Below are 21,831 nucleotides of genomic sequence, written 5' to 3' on the forward strand. Positions count from 1 at the left end.
TTAACTTCATTATTGTCTTAAAGGTATCTAGAAAATATGTATTTAAAATGTAATTATACTAATATATAAAGAAAATAGTTCAGTACATTTTCCAAGATTATGAAAGCCTTATCTTTGGCTTTTCCACCATTCCCTATGACAGATGTCACTACTACTAAGAAGATGATTCTAACAAAGATATTATTTATATGACTATCATTTAGTGAATTGAGATGGGGGATATAATGAAGAAAAATGTAAGATTAACATTTTGCTCTATTTTCTAAGTAAAGACTAAATTTAAAAAATAGCATATAGACAATGGTGCACAAGAGAAAAATATTTACATTCACTTGGATTGTGTTTGTTTGCTGACAAAATAAAGTGCATTGTTCAACTTAATATGTAACTTTTCAGTAGCCTGCTATGTATGATATAAATAGCTTTAATGTATGCTTTCCTTTTATGGCCTGTAAATTTGCTAAACATAATGCCATATATTATTTTCCTAGTATCTAGTAATCTGTCAGTTAAGGATATGAACATTTCATTCAGATCAACAGTTTCCATGCAATTTGCAATTTTGAATTTTCTTTTCCTTGCAGAAGTATTCTTAAATAAATTACTGTGTTTGTAAAAGATATGTTATACTAGCATTTTGTAATATTGGACTTTAAAACCATCATATAGCAAACAATGATCCTTTCTAAGAAACATAATATAGATATTTTAGACACATTGAAGTAATGAAATAAAAATTCCACTAAGTTGCTATATATTCCTTAGAGAAAATACTTGAAATAATTTTTCCCTCCTTCTTTAATAAATCTGATGACCTTGAAAATGAATAGTTGAACCGAGTATCTTATCACTTTCAGAATGATGTGCTAACTAGCTTTCTCTGTCTTCATGTTTTTCTTCCAGCTTCCTACCATAAACGTTATTTCTCCCACTGATACAGTTTTCTTTTCATTTCCTAATAAACTTGGGACCCTGATTAACAAATACCCCTTTTTCTTAAACTATGTAGCTGCTTTTACAAAGTTCACATATGCTTTTCAGAAAATAGGATTTATCACTGTGAGAAACTTTAAGATTTTTTTTTCCTGATCCCAAACGAATAATTCAATTTCTCTATTCTGTTCATACATTAAATGATCAAAATACAAGTGTCGTCAGCCATAACTGTAGGAAACATTATCAGCAAAATGATGCTGGGAATAGTATGCTTCATGGGAGCATGTCTGAATGCATCTTATAGTCAGTGTAATTGAATTTTACCACCTGCAGTATGCTGCCGATCTTTAAATTATGTAGGTCCATTACCCCCCAAAGTATTTCCAAATTTAGCTGTAGCATATCCTTATTAAAACTCATAACTGTGTGCTCATATTATATTCTTGAATGTTTATTACTGTAGTGAGTGGAATATCTGGGTCTGCATCATGTCACATCCTATTTGCTGTTGGCAGGACCACATATCATTCAACTTAAAGTACTTATTTCGCATTGCATATTTCCTACAATGATAACTTTTAAATCTTGCATGTGTCTTTAATTACTATTGATTTTGGATTCCTTATTAAACAAGTTTTCTGGGCAAACTCTTGGTTTTGGAATGGGAAAATTCTGACTAAATAGATTAATTCTGATATTTCTGAAAAATTACTCAAATAATAAAATATGAAATACCTTGAGAAGGTAAAACAAACTTTTAAATAAAGGAACCTCTGTGTGGAAAGAAATGCGGAGCAGTTATGCTAGAAGTTAAAGTTGATTTTCTTAAAAATAATGCCCTGTGTTATTAAGAAAACTTTCTTATGTGTTTTCTAAAATCTTTAGTACTTTTGGTTTCATTTAATGCCATAGACTGTATATGAATTTTAAAGTAATTACCCAAACAGGCTTTTAAAAATCTCTACAAATACATTGCTAACTTGAAAATCTGAGTCAATTTAATATATGGAGGTAAGAATTCTGGCTCCACAACCAGACTGACAAGACTTGCATAGAATTCTAATTTCCTACTTGTGTGCTGTTGGGTAAATCACATGTTTTTATTGGACCCCTGTGTCCTAAGTTCTGAAAGGAGTGAAATAATAGCGTCAGATGTCTGTGGTGCCCTGCCTAGATCTCCTGGAGTGCATTATTCAGTTTTGTAGTTGTGCCTATCTCCTATTGCTGGGGTGCTAGGTACTTTCCTAAATGGTATACAGTTGTATTCTTAAGGAATATCCTCATGAAATTGAGCTTACCTAGCATGAGTTGCTTGGGCATTATAACTGCCCCTGCCCCCATGTCTTCTACCTTAAAACTCCCTCCACTGTGGTCATAGGCAATTAGAGAGAAACCAAAGCTCTTCTTTGACTCAAAGTGGAATAGAGTCTTTGGAGTAATTTACCCTCCAGAGCTCCCCTTGAGATGAGGGTCTCAGTTAGACCTCTCCTGAATCTACATTCTTGCACAAGTATAACTCTTTTCTCTTTCCTGCTTTTCTCATGACCTTACAGGTTACTCAGAGAGCACTGCTTCAAAAAATCACATACTCATAAATCTTCTTCTCAGGCCCTGCTTCTGGAGAACCCACCCTAACTCACCTGTCTTCTTGAGTTATTACGAACATCAACTTAATTCATTTAAAACCTGTAGAACCACACCTGACAAACTGTAAATAATAAATGTTAACTATTATTTTAATCATTAATATTGCTGAAAGGAAAATCATATAAGATTTTAAAAAGTTTAGGTTAATTTGACCTATAGAAGATTGTGAAGATGAAAATTATATACAAGTAACTCCAATGAAATGATTAATCTGTCAATGAATTATTAATTATCATTTTATTAAATGGCCAACTTCAAATGTACCTTGATCAATGGATGAATATTACTTTTCTTAAAGGTTAGAGTAAGCTGGTGCAAAAAAACAAAAAATAAGAAAAACAAAATACACAAAAATCTGGCAGGTAATTGTATGCAAACAGTATTATGAGACCTAGGAAACAATTCTGTTTCAAAAATACATTGGTGAGTGGATGTCTGTCTCTTTTAACTAGCATATAATTCTTGACTGTCTCAACTTAGTTTTACCACCATAAAAAGTGTGGACAAAAATTAAAGTTATATCTTCATATCCATATAATAGATAATGGGAAGAACAATGGACTGAAAAGTAAAACTTAATAAACTTTGAATTTTTTCTCTGTTGTTTACACTGAAAAAACTATATAGAAAGATGTAGAAGATGACTACTTTAGTAACCTAATTCTTTGAGAAAATTCTTCTATGGAAGATTATTAATGGGAGGCTATCCATCAGAATATCATCAAAATTTTGTCAGCATGTAATACATTTTATTGCCAAAATGGAGTCAGTGTGGCCCACGGTTTGTGAAAGGCCACTTGAAAGTCTGAAATTGATCTATGTTTTAGCACTGCCAAACTTGATAATAAAATGATTTTATTTCCATCATTTAAATGGAAAAGTCATCTCACTGTGAAAATAATTATGAAATCAATATTTATTCATGCTAGTAAATTGATTTGTGATAGATTTTAAGGGCAAAATTTGGAAAAGGATTTTATATTTCATATATTCATATTCAATATAGTTCATATATTTCATGAAATATAACAGTATTTAATGGCACATTAATAACTATTCATTTCCTAAATGCAGTTATTACACACAAAATAAAGTTGATAATACTTATATAGTATTCCACTATTTAGAGATACATCTTTCTGTTGGATATTCGTCTAGAAATTTCATATGCATATATTAATTTTAAAGTGATATCATACTTATGTAGTACTTGTTACAAACAATTATGAAATTCTAATTGTACAAATATGAACAGACTTATATGTCATTACAAATTGCCTATGAAGTTAGTCACATGACTATATAATATTCCATTGTTTAAATTACTAGATTATCTAATCAACTTTTCTAATTTATACAGAATGTGAATACACAATTATGAACAACCTGACAATGCAGATTATTATGATAACTAACAACTTTGCATCGATTCAGGATTATTACTTCAGCATAAATTACTCCTGAAATTTTGTGACAATATAAACTCCTCCAGATATATTTGAGACTGGCCATTTCATTGCAACTTCACTCATATTAAAATATATATTTTAATCATTGAAAAATCTGCAGTTAAAAGTTTTGACAATGAGTGAAACTAGATATGCTTCACATGTTAATAATATTTAAATGTATCATAGTAACATTTTACACACTCTCCTTTAGGAATTTTTAGAATTTTCTTATTAATTGTTCATATCTTTTATATATATATTAACATCTTTATTGGAGTAAAATTGCTTTACAATGGTATGTTAGTTTCTGCTTTATAACAAAGTGAATCAGCTATACATATACATACATCCCCAGAAGTCTTCCCTCTTACTTCTCCCTCCCTCCCACTCTCCCTATCCCACCCCTCTAAGTGGTCACAAAGCACCGAGCTGATCTCCCTGTGCTATGCAGCTGCTCCCCACTAGCTATCTATTTTACGTTTGGTAGTGTATATATGTCTATGCCACTCTCTCACTTTCTCCCAGCTTACCCTCCCCCCTCCCTATATCCTTAAGTCCATTCCCTAGTAGGTCTGCATCGTTATTCCCATCTTGCCCATAGGTTCTTCATGAACATTTTGTTTTGTTTTGTTTTTTCAGACTCCATATATATGTTAGCATAAAGTGTTTGTTTTACTGTTTCTGACTTACTTCACTCTGTATAACAGTCTCTAGGTTCATCCACCTCACTACATAACTCAGTTTCACCCCTTTTTATGGCTGAGTAATATTCCATTGTATATATGTGCCACATCTTCTTTAGCCATTCATCTGTTGATGGACACTTCCTGTTGAAGGTTGCTTCCATGTCCTGGCTATTGTAAATAATGCTGCAATTAACATTTTGGTACATGACTCTTTTTGAATTATGGATTTCTCAGAGTATATGCCCAGTGGTGAGATTGGTGGGTCGTATGGTAGTTCTATTTTTAGGTTTTTTAAGGAAGCTCCATACTGTTTTCCATTGTGGTTGTATCAATTTACATTCCCACCAACAGTACAAGAGGGCCACACCCTCTCCAGCATTTATTGTTTGCAGATTTTTTGATGATGGCCATTCTGACCAGTGTGAGATGATATCTCATTGTAGTTTTGATTTGCATTTCTCTAATGATTAATGATGTTGAGCATTCTTTAATGTGTCTGTTGGCAATCTGTATATCTTTTGTGAAGAAATGTCTATTTAGATCTTCTGCCCATTTTTGGATTGGGTTGTTTGTTTTCTTGATATTGAGCTGCATGAGCTGCTTGTAAATTTTAGAGATTAATCTTTTGTCAGTTGCTTCATTTGCAAATATTTTCTCCCATTCTGAGGGTTGTCTTTTGGTCTTGTTTACGGTTTCCTTTGCTGTGCAAAAGCTTTGAAGTTTCATTAGGTCCCATTTGTTTATTTTTGTTTTTATTTCCATTTCTGTAGGAGGTGGGTCAAAAAGGATCTTGCTGTGATTTATGTCATAGAGTGTTCTGCCTATGTTTTCCGCTAAGGGATAGAGGCTGTCTGGCCTTACATTTAGATCTTTAATCCATTTTGAGTTTATTTTTGTGTATGGTGTTAAGGAGTGTTCTAATTTCATTCTCTTACATGTAGCTGTCCAGTTTTCCCAGCAACACTTATTGAAGAGGCTGTCTTTTCTCCACTGTATATTCTTGCCACCTTTATCAAAGATAAAGTGAACAAATGTGCATGGGTTTATCTCTGGGCTTTCTATCCTGTTCCATTGATCTATATTTATGTTTCTGTGCTGGTACCATACTGTCTTGATTACTGTAGCTTTGTAGTATAGTATGAATGTAGTATGAAGTCAGGGAGCCTGATTCCTCCAGCTCCATTTTTCTTTCTCAAGGTTGCTTTGGCTATTTGGGGACTTTTGTGTTTCCATACAAATTGTGAAATTTTTTGTTCTAGTTATCTGAAAAATGCCAGTGGTAGTTTGATAGGGATTGCATTGAGTCTGTAGCTTGCTTTGGAGAGTAGAGTCATTTTCACAATGTTGACTCTTCCAATCCAAGAACGTGGTATATCTCTTCATCTACTTGTACCATCTTTAATTTCTTTCATTAGTGTCTTATAATATTTTGCATACAGGTCTTTTGTTCCCTTATGTAGGTTTATTCCTAGATATTTTATTCTTTTTTGTTGCAATGGTAAATGGGAGTGTTTTCTAAATTGTCTTTCAGATTTTTTATCTGTAGTGTATAGGAATGCAAGAGATTTCTGTTCATTCATTTTGTATCCTGCTACTTTACCAAATTCATTGATTAGCTCTAGTAGTTTTCTGATAGCATCTTTAGGATTGTCTATGTATAGTATCATGTCATCTGCAAAGAGTGACAGCTTTACTTCTTCTTTTCTAATTTGGATTCCTTTTCTTGCTTTTTTCTTTTCTGACTGCTGTGGCTACAACTTCCAAAACTATGTTGAATAATAGTGGTGAGAGTGGGTAACCTTGCCTTGTTCCTGATCTTCATGGAATTGGTTTCAGATTTTCACCATTGAGGGTGATGGTGGCTGTGGGTTTGTCATATATGGCCTTTATTATGTTGAGGAGAGTTCCCCTGATGCCTACTTTCTGGAGGTCTTTTATCATAAATTGGTGTTGAATTTTATTGAAAGCTTTCTCTGCATCTATTGAGATGATCATGTTTTTTCTCCTTCAATTTGTTAATATGGTGTACCACGTTAATTGATTTTCATATATTGAAGAATCCTTGCATTCCTGGGATAAACCTCACTTGATCATAGTGTATGATCCTTTTAATGTGCTGTTGGATTCTATTTGCTAGTATTTTGTTGAGGATTTTTGCATCAATATTCATCAGTGATATTGGCCTGAAGTTTTCTTTCTTTGTGACATCTTTGTCTGCTTTTGGTATCAAGGTGATGGTGGCCTCGTAGAATGAGTTTGGGAGTGTTCCTCCCTCTGCCATATTTTGGAAGAGTTTGAGAAGGATAAGTGTTAGCTCTTCTCTAAATGTTTGAAAGAATTCACCTGTGAAGCCATTTGGTCCTGGGCTTTTGTTTGTTGAACAAATTTTATTCACAGTTTCAATTTCAGTGCTTGTGACTGGTCTGTTTATATTTTCTGTTTCTTACTGGTTCAATCTCAGAAGGTTGTGCATTTCTAAGAATTTGTCAATTTCTTCCAGGTTGTCCATTTTATTGGCATAGAGTTGCTTTTAGTAATCTCCCATGATCCTTTGTATTTCTGTATTGTCACTTGTTACTTCTCATTTTTCATTTCTAATTCTATTGATTTGGGTCTTCTACCTTTTTTTCTTCATGAGTCTGGCTAATGGTTTATGAATTTTGTTTAACTTCTCAAAGAACCAGCTTTTAATTTTATTGATCTTTGCTATCCTTTCCTTCATTTATTTTTCATTTATTTCTGATCTGATCTTTATGATTTCTTTCCTTCTGCTAACTTTGCATTTCTTTTGTTCTTCTTTCTCTAACTGCTTTAGGTGTAAGGTTAGGTTGTTTATTTCAGATGTTTCTTTTTTCTTAAGGTAAGATTGTATTGCTACAAATTTCCCTCTTAGAACTGTTTTTGATGCATCCCATAGGTTCTGGGTTGCCATATTTTCATTGTCATTTGTTTCTAGATATTTTTTGACTTCTTATTTGACTTCTTCAGTGATCTCTTGGTTATTAAATAGTGTGCTGTATAGCCTCCATCTGTTTGTATTTCTTACAGATTTTTTTCTGTAATTGATGTCTAGTCTCATAGCAGTGTGGTCAGAAAAGACACTTAATACAATTTCAATTTTCTTAAATTTACCCAGGCTTGATTTGTGACCCAAGATATGATCTATCCTGGACAATGTTCCATGTGCACTTTTGAAAAATGTGTATTCTGTTGTTTTTAGATGGAATGTCCTATAAATATCAATTAAGTCCATCTTGTTTAATGTATCATTTAAAGCTTGTGTTTCCTTATTTATTTTCATTTTGTTTGATCTGTTCATTGGTGAAAGTGGGATGTTAAAGTCCCCTACTATGACTGTGTTACTGTCAATTTCCCCATTTATGGCTGTTGGCATTTGCCTTATGTATTGAGGTGCTTCTATGTTGGGTGCGTAAATATTTACAATTGTTATATCTTCTTCCTGGATTGATCCCTTGATAAGTATGTTGTGTCCTTTTTTATTTCTTGTAACAGTCTTTGTTTTAAAGACTATTTTGCCTAATATGAGAAGTGCTACTCCAGCTTTCTTTTGATTTCCATTTGCATGGAATATCTTTTTCCATCCCCTCACTGTCAGTCTGTGTGTGTCCTTAGGTCTGAAGTGGGTCTTTTGTTGATAGCATATATATGGGTATTGTTTTCATATCCATTCAGCCAATCTATGTCTTTTGGCTGGAGCATTTAGTCCAATTACATTTAAGGTAATTATCGATATGTATGTTCCTATTCCCATTTTCTTATTGTTTTGCATTTTTTATTGTAGGTCTTTTCCTTTTCTTGTGTTTCCTGCCTAGAGAAGTTCCTTTAGCATTTGTTGTAAAGCTAGTTTGGTGGTGCTGAATTCTCTTAGATTTTGCTTGTCTGTAAAGCTTTTAATTTCTCTGTCAAATCTGAATGAGATCCTTGCTAGGTAGAGTAATCTTGGTTGTAGGTTTTTTCCTTCATCACTTTAAGTATGTCCTTCCAGTCCCTTCTGGCTTGCAGAGTTTCTGCTGAAAGATCAGCTGTTAACCTTATGGGGATTCCCTTGTTTGTTATTTTTCCCTTGCTGCTTTTAATATTTGCTCTTTGTATTTAATTTTTGATAGTTTGATTAATATGTGTATTGGTGTGTTTCTCCATGGATTTATCCTGTATGGGACTCTGTGTTCTTCCTGGACTTGATTAACTATTTCCTTTCCCATATTAGGGACATTTACAACTATAATCTCTTCAAATATTTTCTTAGTCCCTTTCTCTTCTTCTTCAGGGACCCCTATAATCTGCATGTTGGTGCATTTAATGTTGTCCCAGAGATCTCTGAGACTGTCCTCAGTTCTTTTCAATCTTTCTCTTTATTCTGCTCTGCAGTAGTTATTTCCACTATTTTGTCTTCCAGGTCACTTATCCGTTCTTCTGCCTCAGTTACTCTGCTATTGATCCCTTCTAGTGTATTTTTAATTTCATTTACTGTGTTGTTCATGACTGTTTGCTCTTTAGTTCTTCTAGGACCTTGTTAAACATTTCTTGTATTTTCTCCATTCTATTTCCAAGATTTTTGGATCATCTTTATTATCATTATTCTGAATTATTTTTCATGTAGACTGCCTATTTCCTCTTCATTTTTTGGGTCTGGTGGGTTTTTGCCTTGCTCCTTCATCTGCTGTGTGTTTCTCTGTCTTCTCATTTGGCTAACTTACTGTGTTTAGGGTCTCCTTTTCACAGGCGGCAGGTTCGTAGTTTCCGTTGTTTTTGGTGTCTGTCCCCAGTAGCTAAGTTTGGTTCAGTGAGCTGTGTAGCCTTCCTGGTGGAGGGGACTAGTGTCTGTGCTCTGGTGGATGAGGCTGGATCTTGTCTTTTTGGTGGGCAGGTCCACATCTTGGGGTGTGTTTTTGGGTGTCTGTGGCCTTATTATGATTTTAGGCAGCCTATCTGCTAACGGATGTGGTTGTGTTCCTGTCTTGCCAGTTGTTTGGCATGCGGTTTCCAGCACTGTAACTTGCTGGTCTTTGAGTGGAGCTGGGTCTTGGCATTGAGATGGAGATCTCTGAGAGTTTTTTTGCCATTTGATATTATGTGTAGCTGGGAGGTCTCTTGTGGACCAGTGTCCTGAACTTGGCTCTCCCACCCTAGTGGCCCAGCACTGATGCCTGGCTGGAGCACCAAGAGCCTGTCCTCCACACAGCTCAGAATAAAAGGGAGAAAAAAAGGAAAGAAAGAAGAATTTAAAATAAAATAAAGTAAAATAAAATAAAGTTATTAAAATAAAATAAAAAATTAATTTGAAGAAAGAAAAAATTTTAAATGATTTAAAAAAAAAAATGGACAGACAGCACCCTAGGACAAATAGTAAAAGCAAAGCTATACCGAGAAAATCAGACACAGAAGCATATACATACACACTCGCAAATAGAGAAAAAGGGAAAAATATACATATATCGTTGCTCCCAAAGTACACCTCCTCAATTTGGGATGATTTGTTGTCTATTCAGGTATTCCACAGATGCAGGGAACATCAAGTTGATTTTGGAGATTTAATACACTGATCCTGAGGCTGCTGGGAGATTTCCCTTTCTCTATTGTTTACATAGCTCCTGGGTTCAGCTTTGAATTTGACCCCGCCTCTGCGTGTAGGTCACCTGAGGGCATCTGTTCTTTGCTCGGAGAGGACGGGCTTAAGGGAGCTGCTGATTTGAGGGCTCTTGCTCACTGATACTGGGGAGCGGGAGGGGTACGGAGTGTGGGGTGAGCCTATGGCAGCAGAGGTCAACATGAAGTTGCACCAGCCTGAGGTGTGCCATGTGTTCTTCTGGGGAAGTTGTCCCTGGATTACAGACCCTGGCAGTGGCGGGCTGCACAGGCTCCTGGGAGGGGAGGTGTGGATCATAACCTGGGCTTGCACACAGGCTTCTTGGTGGTGGCAACAGCAACCTTAGCATCTCATGCCTGTCTCTGGGGTCCACGCTGATAGCTGCGGCTTTCGCCCATCTCTGGAGCTCCTTTAACCAGTGCTCTTAATCCCCTCTCCTTGCACACCAGGAAACAAAGAGGCAAGAAAAAGTCTCTTGCCTCTTTGGCAGTTCCATACATTTTCCAGGACTCCCTCCCAGCTAGCCGTGCTTCACTAGCCCCCTTCAGGCTGTATTCAGACGGGCAACCCCAGTCCTCTCCCTGCGATCCGACCTCCAAACCCCGAGCCTCAGCTCCCAGCCCCCACCCATTCTGGCGGGTGAGCAGGCAAACCTCTCGGGCTGGTGAGTGTTGGTCGGAACCGATCCTCTGTGCAGGAATCTCTCCACTTTGCCCTCCGCACCCCTGTGGCTGTGCTCTCCTCCATGGCCCCGAAGCTTTCCCCCTCTTCTGCCTGCAGTTTCTGCCCCTGAAGGGGCTTCTAGTGTGTGGAAACCTTTCCTCCTTCACAGCTCCCTCCCACTTTTGCTGGTCCCGTACCTATTCCTTTGCCTCTGTTTTTTTCTTTTTTATTCTGTTCTACCCAGGTACGTGGGGTAGTTTCTTTACATTTTTATTGGTGTATCGTTGATTTACAATGTTGTGTTAGTTTCAGTTGTACAGCAAAGTGAACCAGTTATACACATATATATATATATATCCACTCTTTTTTAAGATTTTTTTTTCCCATTAGGCCATACAGTGTTTTGAGGAGAGTTCCCTGTGCTATACAGTATGTTCTTATTAGTTATCTATTTTATATATAGTAGTGTGTATGTGTCAATCCCTGTCTCCCAATTTATCCTTCCCCTGCCCTTACCCTCTGGTAACCACAAGTTTGTTTCTACATCTGTGATTCTACTTCTGTTTGGTAAATAAATTTATTTGTACCCATTTTTTTTTTTTTTTTTAGATTCCACATATAAAGGATATATATGATAGTTTTCTTTCTGTGTCCTACTTCACTCAGTATGACAATGTCATGTTGCTCCAAATGGCATTATTTTGTTTTCTTTTTATACCTGAGTAATATTCCATTGTATATATGTACCACAACTTTATCCATTCCTCCATTGAGGGACATTTATGCTGCTTCAATGTTCTGGCTATTGTAAATAGTGCTGCAATGAACATTGGATGCTTATCCTTTTTGAAATATGTTTTTCTCCAGATATATGCCAGGAGTGGGATTGCTGGGTCATTTGGTAGTTCTATTTTAGTTTTTTAAGGAACCTCCATACTGTTTTCCATAGTGGCTGTACCAATGTACATTCCCACCAACAGTGTAGGAGGGTTCCCTTTCCTCCACACCCTCCCTAGTGTTTATTGTTTGTAGATTCTTTGATGATGGCCATTCCGACAGGTGTGAGGTGATACCTCATTATAATTTTGATTTGCATTTCTCTAAAATTCGTGATTTTGAGCATATTTTCATGTGCTTTTTGGCCATCTGTATATCTTCTTTGAAGAAATGTCTATTTATTGTAGATCTTCTGCCCATTTTTTGATTGGGTTCTTTGTTTTTTTGATAGTGAGCTGCATGAGCTGTTTCTATATTTTGGAAATTAATCCCTTGTTTATTGCTTCATTTGCAAATATTTTCTCACATTCTGACAGTTGTCTTTGTTTTGTTTATGGTTTCCATTTTTGTGCAAAAGCTTTTAAGTTTACTAAGATCCCATTTGTTTATTTGTGTTTTTATTTTCATTACTCTAGGAGGTGGATGCAAAAATATCTTACTGGGATTATGTCAAAGAGTGTTCTGCTTATTTTTACCTCTAAGAGTTTTATAGTGTCCAGCCTTACATTTAGGTCTTTAATGCATTTTGAATTTATTTTTATGTATGGTGTGAGGGAGTGTTCTAATTTCATTCTTTTACCTGTAGTTGTCCAGTTTTCCCAGCACCACTTATTGAAGAGACTGTCTTTTCTCCATTTTAAATTATTGCCTCCTTTGTCACAGATTAGGTGACCATAGGTGTTTGAGTTTATCTCTGAACTTTCCATCCTTTTCCATTGATCTATATTTCTGATTTTGTGATTCCTCCAGCTCCATTCTTCTGTCTCAAGATTGCTTTGGCTATTCGGGGTCTTTTGTGTTTCCATACAAATTGTACAATTTATCATTCTAGTTCAGTGAAAAATGCCATTGCTAATTGGATAGGGATTGCATTGAATCTATAGATTGCTTTGGGTAGTATGGTCATTTTCACAATATTGATTCTTCCAATCCAAGAATATGATATATCTCTCCATGTGTTTGTGTCACCTCTAATTTCTTTCATCAGTTTTATAGTTTTATAGGCTTAGAGAGCACAGGTCTTTTGTCTCCTTAGGTAGGTTTATTCTTGGGTATTTTATTCTTTCTATTTCGATGGTAAACTGGATTTTTTCTTGATTTCTCATTCTGATCTTCCATTGTTAGTGTATAGGCATGCAAGAGATTTCTGTACATTAATTTTGTATCCTGAATCTTTACCAAATTCATTAATAAGCTCTGTTACTTTGCTGCTAGCATCTTTAGAATTATCTATGTATAGTATCATGTCATCTGCAAACAGTGACAGTTCTACTTCTTCTTTTCCAGTTTGGATTCCTTTTATTTATTTTTCTTTTCTTATTTTCATGGCTAGGACTTCCAAAGCTATGTTGAATAATAGTGGTGAGAGCAGACATCCTCATCTTGTTCCTGATCTTAGAGGAAATGCTTTCAGTTTTTCACCATTGAGAATGATGTTTGCTGTGGGCTTGTTGTATATGGACTTTATTATGTTGAGGTAGGCTCCCTCTATGACCACTTCCTGGAGAGTTTTTATCATAAATGGGTGTTGAATTTTGTCAAAATATTTTTCTGCATCTATTGAGATGAGCATATGGTTTTTATTCTTCACTATTTTTATGTGGTGTATCACACTGATTGATTTGTGCATATTAAAACTTCCTTGCATTACTGGGATAAATCCCACTTGATCATGGTGTACAGTCTTTTTAATATGTTGGTGGATTCTGTTTGCTAGTATTTTGTTGAGAATTTTTGCATCTATGTTCATCAGTGATACTGGCCTGTAATTTTCTTTCTTTTTTTTTTTTTTTGATATCTTTGTCTGGTTTTGGTATCAGGGTGATGGTGACCTCATAGAATGAGCTTGGGAGTGTTACTTTCTCTGCAATTTTTTGGGAGAGTTTAAGAAGAATAGGTGTTAACAGGTCTCTAAATGTTTGATAGAATTCACCTGTGAAGCTGTCTGGTCCTGGACTTTTGTTTGTTGGAAGGTTTTTAATCACAGTTTCAATTTCATTACTTGTGATTGGTTTGTTCATGATTTCTATTTCTTCCTGGTTCTGTTTTGGAAGATTGTACCTTTCTAAGAATTTTTCCATTCTTCTAGGTTGTCCGTTTTATTGGCTTATAATTGTAGTCTCACATGATCCTTTGTATTTCTCTGGTGGCTGTTGTAACTTCTCCTTTTTCATTTATAACTCTGTTGATTTGAGTCCTTTCCCTTTTTTTCTTGATGTGTCAAGCTAAAGGTTTATCAATTTTTTGTATCTTCTCAAAGAACCAGCTTTTAGTTTAATTGATCTTTGCCATTGTTTTCTTCATTTCTATTTCATTTATTTCTGCTCTGTTTTTTTCAATTTTAAAAAATGTATTTCCTTCTACTAACTTTGGGTTTTGCTGGTTCTTCTTTCTCTAGTTGCTTTAGGTGTAAAGTTTATTTGAGATTTTTCTTATTTCCTGAGGTAAGATTGTATTGTTATAAACTTCCCTCTTAGAACTGCTTTTGCTGTGTCCCATAGGTTTTGGATCATTGTGCAGTCATTGTCATTGTCTCTAGGTATTTTTTGATTTCCTGTTTGATTTCTTCAGTGATCTATTAGTTATTTTATAGCATACTGTTTAGCCTCTATGTGTTTGGTTTTTTTACAGCTTTTTCCTGTAATTGATTTCTCATCTCATAGTGTTGTTTTTGGTAAAGATGCTTGATATGATTTCAATTTTCTTAAATTTACTGATGCTTGATTTGTGACCCAAGATGTGATCTATCCTGGAGAATGTTCCATGTGCACTTGAGAAGAAAGTGTATTCTGCTGCTTTGGGATGGAACGTTCTATAAATATCAGTTAGTCTATCTGGTCTAATGTGTCATTTAAGGCTTGTGTTTCCTTATTGCTTTTCTGTCTGGATAATCTGTCCATTGATGAAAGTGGGGTGTTAAGTTCCCCCACTATTATTGTGTTACTGTTGATTTCGGCCTTTATGGCTGGTAGTATTTGCCTTATATATTGAGGTGCTCCTATGTTTGGGTGCATATATATTTACAATTGTTATATCTTCTCCTTGGATTGATCCCTTGGTCATTATATAGTGTCCTTCCTTGTCTCTTTTAACAGTCTTTATTTTGAAGTCTATTTTTTCTGATATGAGTATTGTTACTCCAGCTATCTTTTGAATTCTGTTTGCATGGAATATCTTTTTCCATCCCTTCACTTTCAGTCTGTATGTGTCCCTAGGTCTGAAGTGGGTTTCTTGTAGACATCATACACATGGGACTTGTTTTTGTATCTATTCAGCCAGTCTATCTCTTTTGGTTGGAACATTTATTCCATTTACGTTTAAGGTAATTATACATTTGTATGTTCCTATTGCCATTTTCTCAAATGTTTTGGGGTTTTTCTTGTAAGCCTTTTTTCTTCCCTTCCTCTTTTGTTCTCTGCTCTTATGGTTTGATGACCATCTTTAGCAACCCATCTTTTGGGTTGCTTTTTCTTTTTTGTGTGTATATCTATTGTAGTTTTTGGTTTGCATTTCCCATGAGGTTTTGATAAAACAGTCTATATATACACAAGGTTGTTTTAAGTTGCTGGTATCTTAATTTCAAGTACAATTCTCATTTCCTGCATTTGTACTCTTTTCTCCCGGTTGCTGGTCTTGATATCATATTTGTGTATGGATGATTTCCTGCTTTTATTGTATGTTTTCCTTTACCAGTGAGCTTTCCCATTTGTGATTTTCTTGTGTCTTGTTGTAGCCTCTTTTTTTTTTCTTCCCCTGCCTAAAGAAGTGCCTTTAGCAATTGTAGTAAAATTGGTTTGGTAGTGGTGAATTTTCTTATTTTTGCTTGTCTGTAAAGCTTTTGATTTCTCCTTTGAATCTGAATGAGAGCCTTGCTGGGTAGAATATTCTTGGTTGTAGATTTTTCCCTTTCATCACTTTGAATATGTCATGCCACTCACTCCGGTCTGCAGAGTTTCTGCTGAAAAATCAGCTGATAACCTTATGAGAATTCACTTGTATATTATTTGTTGCTTTCCTCTTGTTGATTTTAATATTTTTTCTTTGTATTTAATTTTTGTTGTGTCTTGGCATGTTCCTCTTTGGGTTTATCCTGTATGTGACTCTCTGTGCTTCCTGGACTTGGGTGACAATGTCCTTTTCCATAGGTTTAGTTTTGTTTCTGTTTCTTTTTCTTTCTTTTTTTTTTTTTTTGGTGTGAGGGATATTTTTATTATGGATGACTGCCTCCTCTTTCCTCAGTGTAGGCTGGCTGTTACCCTTTGGTAGAGGGTTTGACTGGTGTTGTGACCAGAGTGTGCCCTGGGTATTGAGTGGGACTACCCTCTTGCTCTGTGGTTGTCACTGCCCTGTCAGGGGCAGGTTCTGCTCCCTAGTTGCTGGAGTAGAGGCCCCCGTATCTGTTTCTTAGCTGTGTTTCTGATCTGTGGTGTGAGGTAAGTGGAATTGAGGTACCCCCACTGGGAGAGAAGCCACTGAGTATTATTCCTCTGGAGATTTTCACCTGTGAATGTGCTCTGTTGTGTCCCCTTTTGCCTTCTGTACAGGCTCACAAAATACACTGTTGTTGTCACTGCTCTCAGTCCCACCTTAACTCTGGGTATGCTGACAGTTGGCCCTGGTGTCTCTCAGGAATTGCTTTTACCAGGCACCAGAAAAGACCCACTGAGATCAGGTTCCAGGACTGCAGTAGTCATGCACCTGGACTCGCTGTGGGAGCTATGGATGTGGCTCAGACTCTGGCCTGGCCCAGCCCCCATGTGCACATGTCCACAAAGCCCACAGCTGCTAAAGCCAGGCCAGTCCCAGCTGCAGGAGCACTTGTTGTCTTTTTGGATGTTTCACAGGCACTGAATTTAGGAAGCTGTTGGCAGAGGTGTAACCCCATTGTTTGCCCAGTTGCAAGGAGAGATTTTAGCTCTTCTTCCTTAGTCACACAGCCCTGGGTCTCAGCTGTGGTTTCAGCCCCTTCTCTGGGCAGATTTCCTAGTAGAGGGAGCTATCCATGCCCTCCTGGGATCACGTGGGCAGGTCCTGGCACCCAGTGACAGATTTCATTGTAGCAAGTGCTATCCACATGCTCCTGGAACAGTGAGAGGTGTCCTGGCACCGCTGACAGAATTTCTAGTGACATAAGTTGTCTGCCTTACTGGGTCAGTGAGGGTGGGTCATGTGGCCTTCTGATGGATTTCCTAGTGGTAGGAGCTGTCAACACACTTCTGGGTTGGCAGGGGTAGGTCTTGGGGCCTGCTGGTGTATTTTTAGTGATAGAAGCTATAAACATCCTCCTTAAACATGCAGCAGGGGCCTGGTGTCTTCCCAGGGGTGGAAGAGGAAGCCAGTGCCTGCCTCTGGAGCCCAAGATGGCAGTGGTGATTTGCACCCATCCCTGAAGCTCCTATAGGTGATGTCTTGTTTCCTGGGAGTGCTCACAGGGAAAGAAGCTCTTATAGTTGTTCCACCCCTCTCCTTGTGCACCTCCAAATAATGGTACCTTGGCTGTCTGGCTGGCACAGGCTTTTCCCCAGTATACCCTCAGTTGCCACAGCCTGGCCTCTTCAGTCTGTTTCTGCACCTAACCCCAGTCCTCTCCCTGAGACTGATCTCCAGTGCCTGAGATTCAGCACCTGACCCCCACCCACACTGACAGAGGAGTATCTCATGTTGAGGAGTGCAGGGTGGCCGTGCCAACCCTCTATGCAGATTACTCTCGGGTTTGCCTTCTGAAGTTCCCCCTCCATCCAGGATGATCTCCCTGCTGGTGAGGAGACGTCCCTGGATGCAGGAACCTTTCTTCCTTCACGGCTCCCTCCTTGGGGTGCAGGCCCCATCCTGATTCCTTCTTTATCTTTTTCTGACGTGGTTACGTGGAGGTTTTCTTGTCTTTTCAGACATCTGAAGTCTTCTGTTGGCACTCACTAGCTCTTCTGTGTGAAAGTCCACTAATAGATGTATTTTCAATGTTTCTATGGAAGAAGGTGAACTCTGCTTCCTACTCCTCCATCATCTTGATTTCTCTCTTATTTTACTTTAAATTTTCATGGTATTTCTAGTCATTGTACAAAAATTGTACATTCAAATCCAACCTCAATAATTTATTGCATGTTTTATATGACATTTCTATGAAATGTGTACATGACTTATTGTCATTGGCTTTAAAATGAATGTGACAAGGACAGGGGTAGGGAAAAGGGCAGGGAATGACAAGAACCTGGAGTTAGCTGTGACAAAGAGTAGAGTTTGTGTTTGGACTGACCTGGCTCAGGGACTATTAGCAGTGCTCTGAGTTGAACACTAACAACAGGAGCAGGGGAATTTGTTCCATAACAATAATCTTTGTAACTGTTGGTGGTATTTTTAAACTTCAAAACAGCATCTTTGATATCTACCTTCCTTACTTAGTGGTAAACACAATGAGGCACTTGGAAATATCAGTCGAGCTGAACCTTTGAAAAGTGTTATGAACTTCTGGATAAGATGGCCATGTGGAATATTGAGTGCTCTCTTTGTGACACTATTGATGGACATTATTTTCTTGTTTTAAAAATAACATTATTGATCTTGTTTAGCTCTATATATTACAGTATTGCTATGGGGCAAAAAAGCTGTATTTTGTGCTTGAATATGACTGTTGTTTGTGTGTGTGTGTGTGTGTTTTGTTTTATTTTTACCTAATGTGTTATTTATTTTTATCCCATTTTGAGTTGCTGGTTTTTAGTTTTGGACCACCAAATCTTAGACTCTCTGTATTTTCATTTCGACAATTAATGTACTTGCATTTGTAGTCATTTGTATCTCATTCTGCTACCTGTTCTTCTCTTTTTTAAAAAATGTTTGGACTGTTTTATAAGACAGATAATCAATTCCAGATGACATTACCACATATGACTAAAAGGATTTTTAAAAACAAACTTTCATTTTAGAAAAGTTTTAAATTTACAGAAAAGCTGTAAAGACAGTACAGATTCTATATACCTCACATCAGATATTCCTACTGTTAACATTTTATTTTAATATGGTAAATTTGTCACAATTAATGAACCAATATTGATATGTAATTATTAACCAATGTCTATTATTATTCAGATTTCCTAGGTTTTAATGTCTTTCTTCTATTCCAGAATCCTATCTGAGACACATTACATTCAGCAGTTCTATCTCCTTGTAAGGGATCAACTAGACTGTGAATTTCTCAGACTTTCCTTGTTTGGATGATCATGATGGTTTTGAGGAGTATTAGCAAGATATTCTGTATACAGAATGTTTGTAATTGATATTTTGTTTTTCTCATGATAAGACTGGGTTTTGTTTGCTTGTTTGTTTGTTTCTGAATAGGATGCCAACAGAGGCAAAGTGCCATTTTCTTTACATAATTATCAGGAGTACAGAGTATCAATATAACTAATCATTGTTAATGCTAACCTTGGTCATCTGGCTGTAGACAGTGTTTGTGAGATATCTTTACTGTAAAGTTATTTGTTTTTCCTTCCCCTATTGTACTTTTATGGAGGAAGTCAGTGTGGAGCCCAAACTTTAAAAGTGGAGAGTTGTGCTACCTTTTTTTGAGGGTGGTATATATACATAAATTATTTGGACTTGTTCCATATAGGATATTTGCCTCTGTTCCCTTATTTTATTTATTTATTTAATCATTTATATCCATATGACTTATGCATATTTATCTTACACTTTGGGTTATAGTTCAACAATATGTTATTTATTCTGTTGATTAAATTGTTCCAAGTTTGGCTATTAAGAGCTCTTTCAGTTGGTTCATCTGTCACTTTCACATACTCCCATCATTATGTTGTTAATTTTGTTGTTGTTACTGTAAGTACTTCCTTAATTTCTAGCATTAAAAGATGATCAAGGTTAATCTGTATGTTCTCTACTTCAGCCCTAGAATCAGCCAGCTTTCCAAGAAGCTGTGGTTCTACATTGTTTGAAGAACCATATCAACAACTGACATATGGGTGTTACATTTCCTGTTACTCCTAGGTTGCCAATATTTTATGTCCCCTCAGTGGCAGAACATGGAAACATATGTGTGTATACTAACCTAAGTATATACAGATATTTATAAATGTGTTCCTCTGTGTCCTACTGATGACTAGTTCATACTGATGTTGCCAACTCTAATCTATTATCATATTGATTATTCTGGTCTTCTCCTCTTACTTGCCCATCATTTCCAACAGTGAGAAACATGGTTCCCAACATCCATTTACTTAATTTTAAATTCCAGTATACCTTTATAGTGGTTTCAATACTATTAACCCAAACCCCCATGGAAAAATATCTTTATCAACTAGGTTATAATGCTTCTGTAGAATTCCTTCTGCCTTTAGTCTTATAGTATCCTTGAATTTCCAAAATAGAGTGAGTGCTGGGAGTGCTCACAGGGAAAGAAGCTCTTATAGTTGTTCCACCCTTCTCCTTGTGCACCTCCAAATAATGGTACCTTGGCTGTCTGGCTGGCACAGGCTTTTCCCCAGTATACCCTCAGTTGCCACAGCCTGGCCTCTTCAGTCTGTTTCTGCACCTAACCCCAGTCCTCTCCCTGAGACTGATCTCCAGTTCCTGAGATTCAGCACCTGACCCCCACCCACACTGACAGAGTGAGATCATTACATTCATTTGTAATACACTGAGATTCTTTTGTCACAGTCTGTATTCCATTCTGAGATACAATGACATCATGAATGATTTCTTTTTAAATTTACATACATTAAACGTCACCTTGTGTTCTATGTGTTTTGACAAATGCATAATGTCATGTAAAAACTGAATAAAATAAAACTATTCAGAATAGTTTCATGAACCTGAAGACCTCTGTGTTCTACTTATTAAACACTTTCTCTTTCCCAAATCCACATCAACCACTGATTTGTTTTCCATCTCTATAATTTTGCCTTTTCCAGAGTGTTGTATAAAAGAACCATAAATTATATAGCTTTTTTCAGATTGCTATTCACGGTTCTTTAAATTTTTTCTATCTTCAGATATAATGACCTTTGCATTGTTAATTTTTTTTTTTTTCTTTTAGCAATTTGGAAAGAAAAAGACCAACTTATTCTGGTTTAGCTGTTATTTACCTTCACTTTTTTCAAAAACTCATTTAAATCTATTCTAAATAGAAATAGAATTTTAAACATAAATCAATTTAAATATAAATCAATTTTCAAATAAAATAAAACATATTTTTAAAACTGTGCAATAAAATAAAATTATCTTTACCATTTTTTATGGAATATAAGACAGTTAGCACATTTAACTTCAGATTTTATCTTCCTTCATTTTTATGTTTCAGCTGGTGTAATATGTTTTAGATCATGTTTACATATTATAAAAAAAATTATAGTTGATAACAGTAATATTAATTATTAGTTCATGTATACTTATATACACATTATTTTCTACAATATATGTATAGTCTTAAATATTTTAAATTTGCATTTTTTGATAATCCAATCAGACAATAGTTAAAACATAATTTAAAAGTATTTTTTAATCATATCTATTTTTTTCAACCAAAAAGATTTTGCAAGAGATTTTTTCTGCAGTTTTGACTAAATTTGCTCTTAGTTGTTGTTGATTTCTCTCCTTAAATTTTTAAAGAATGGAAAATTGACCCACAGTCAATTTATGTTGAAGGAGTGTCAGTTGTCAAGGATCAATATCTGCCCGCCATTGGCTGTTATGCTACTGGTATTTAGATCCAATTACTGCAACTTCAACTTTCAAATATTAGGCATTCATTTTTATGTCCTTCCTCATTAGAAACAAGAATGGAATGGTCATTCTCATACAGTCAGTCAGGTTGGCCAACATTATCTCATATCTCAAT

Source organism: Delphinapterus leucas, chromosome 13 (assembly GCF_059928025.1).
Source record: "Delphinapterus leucas isolate spDelLeu-1000000601 "Yukka" chromosome 13, BTC_Dleu_Yukka2, whole genome shotgun sequence".
In the NCBI taxonomy this organism is placed as follows: domain Eukaryota; kingdom Metazoa; phylum Chordata; class Mammalia; order Artiodactyla; family Monodontidae; genus Delphinapterus; species Delphinapterus leucas.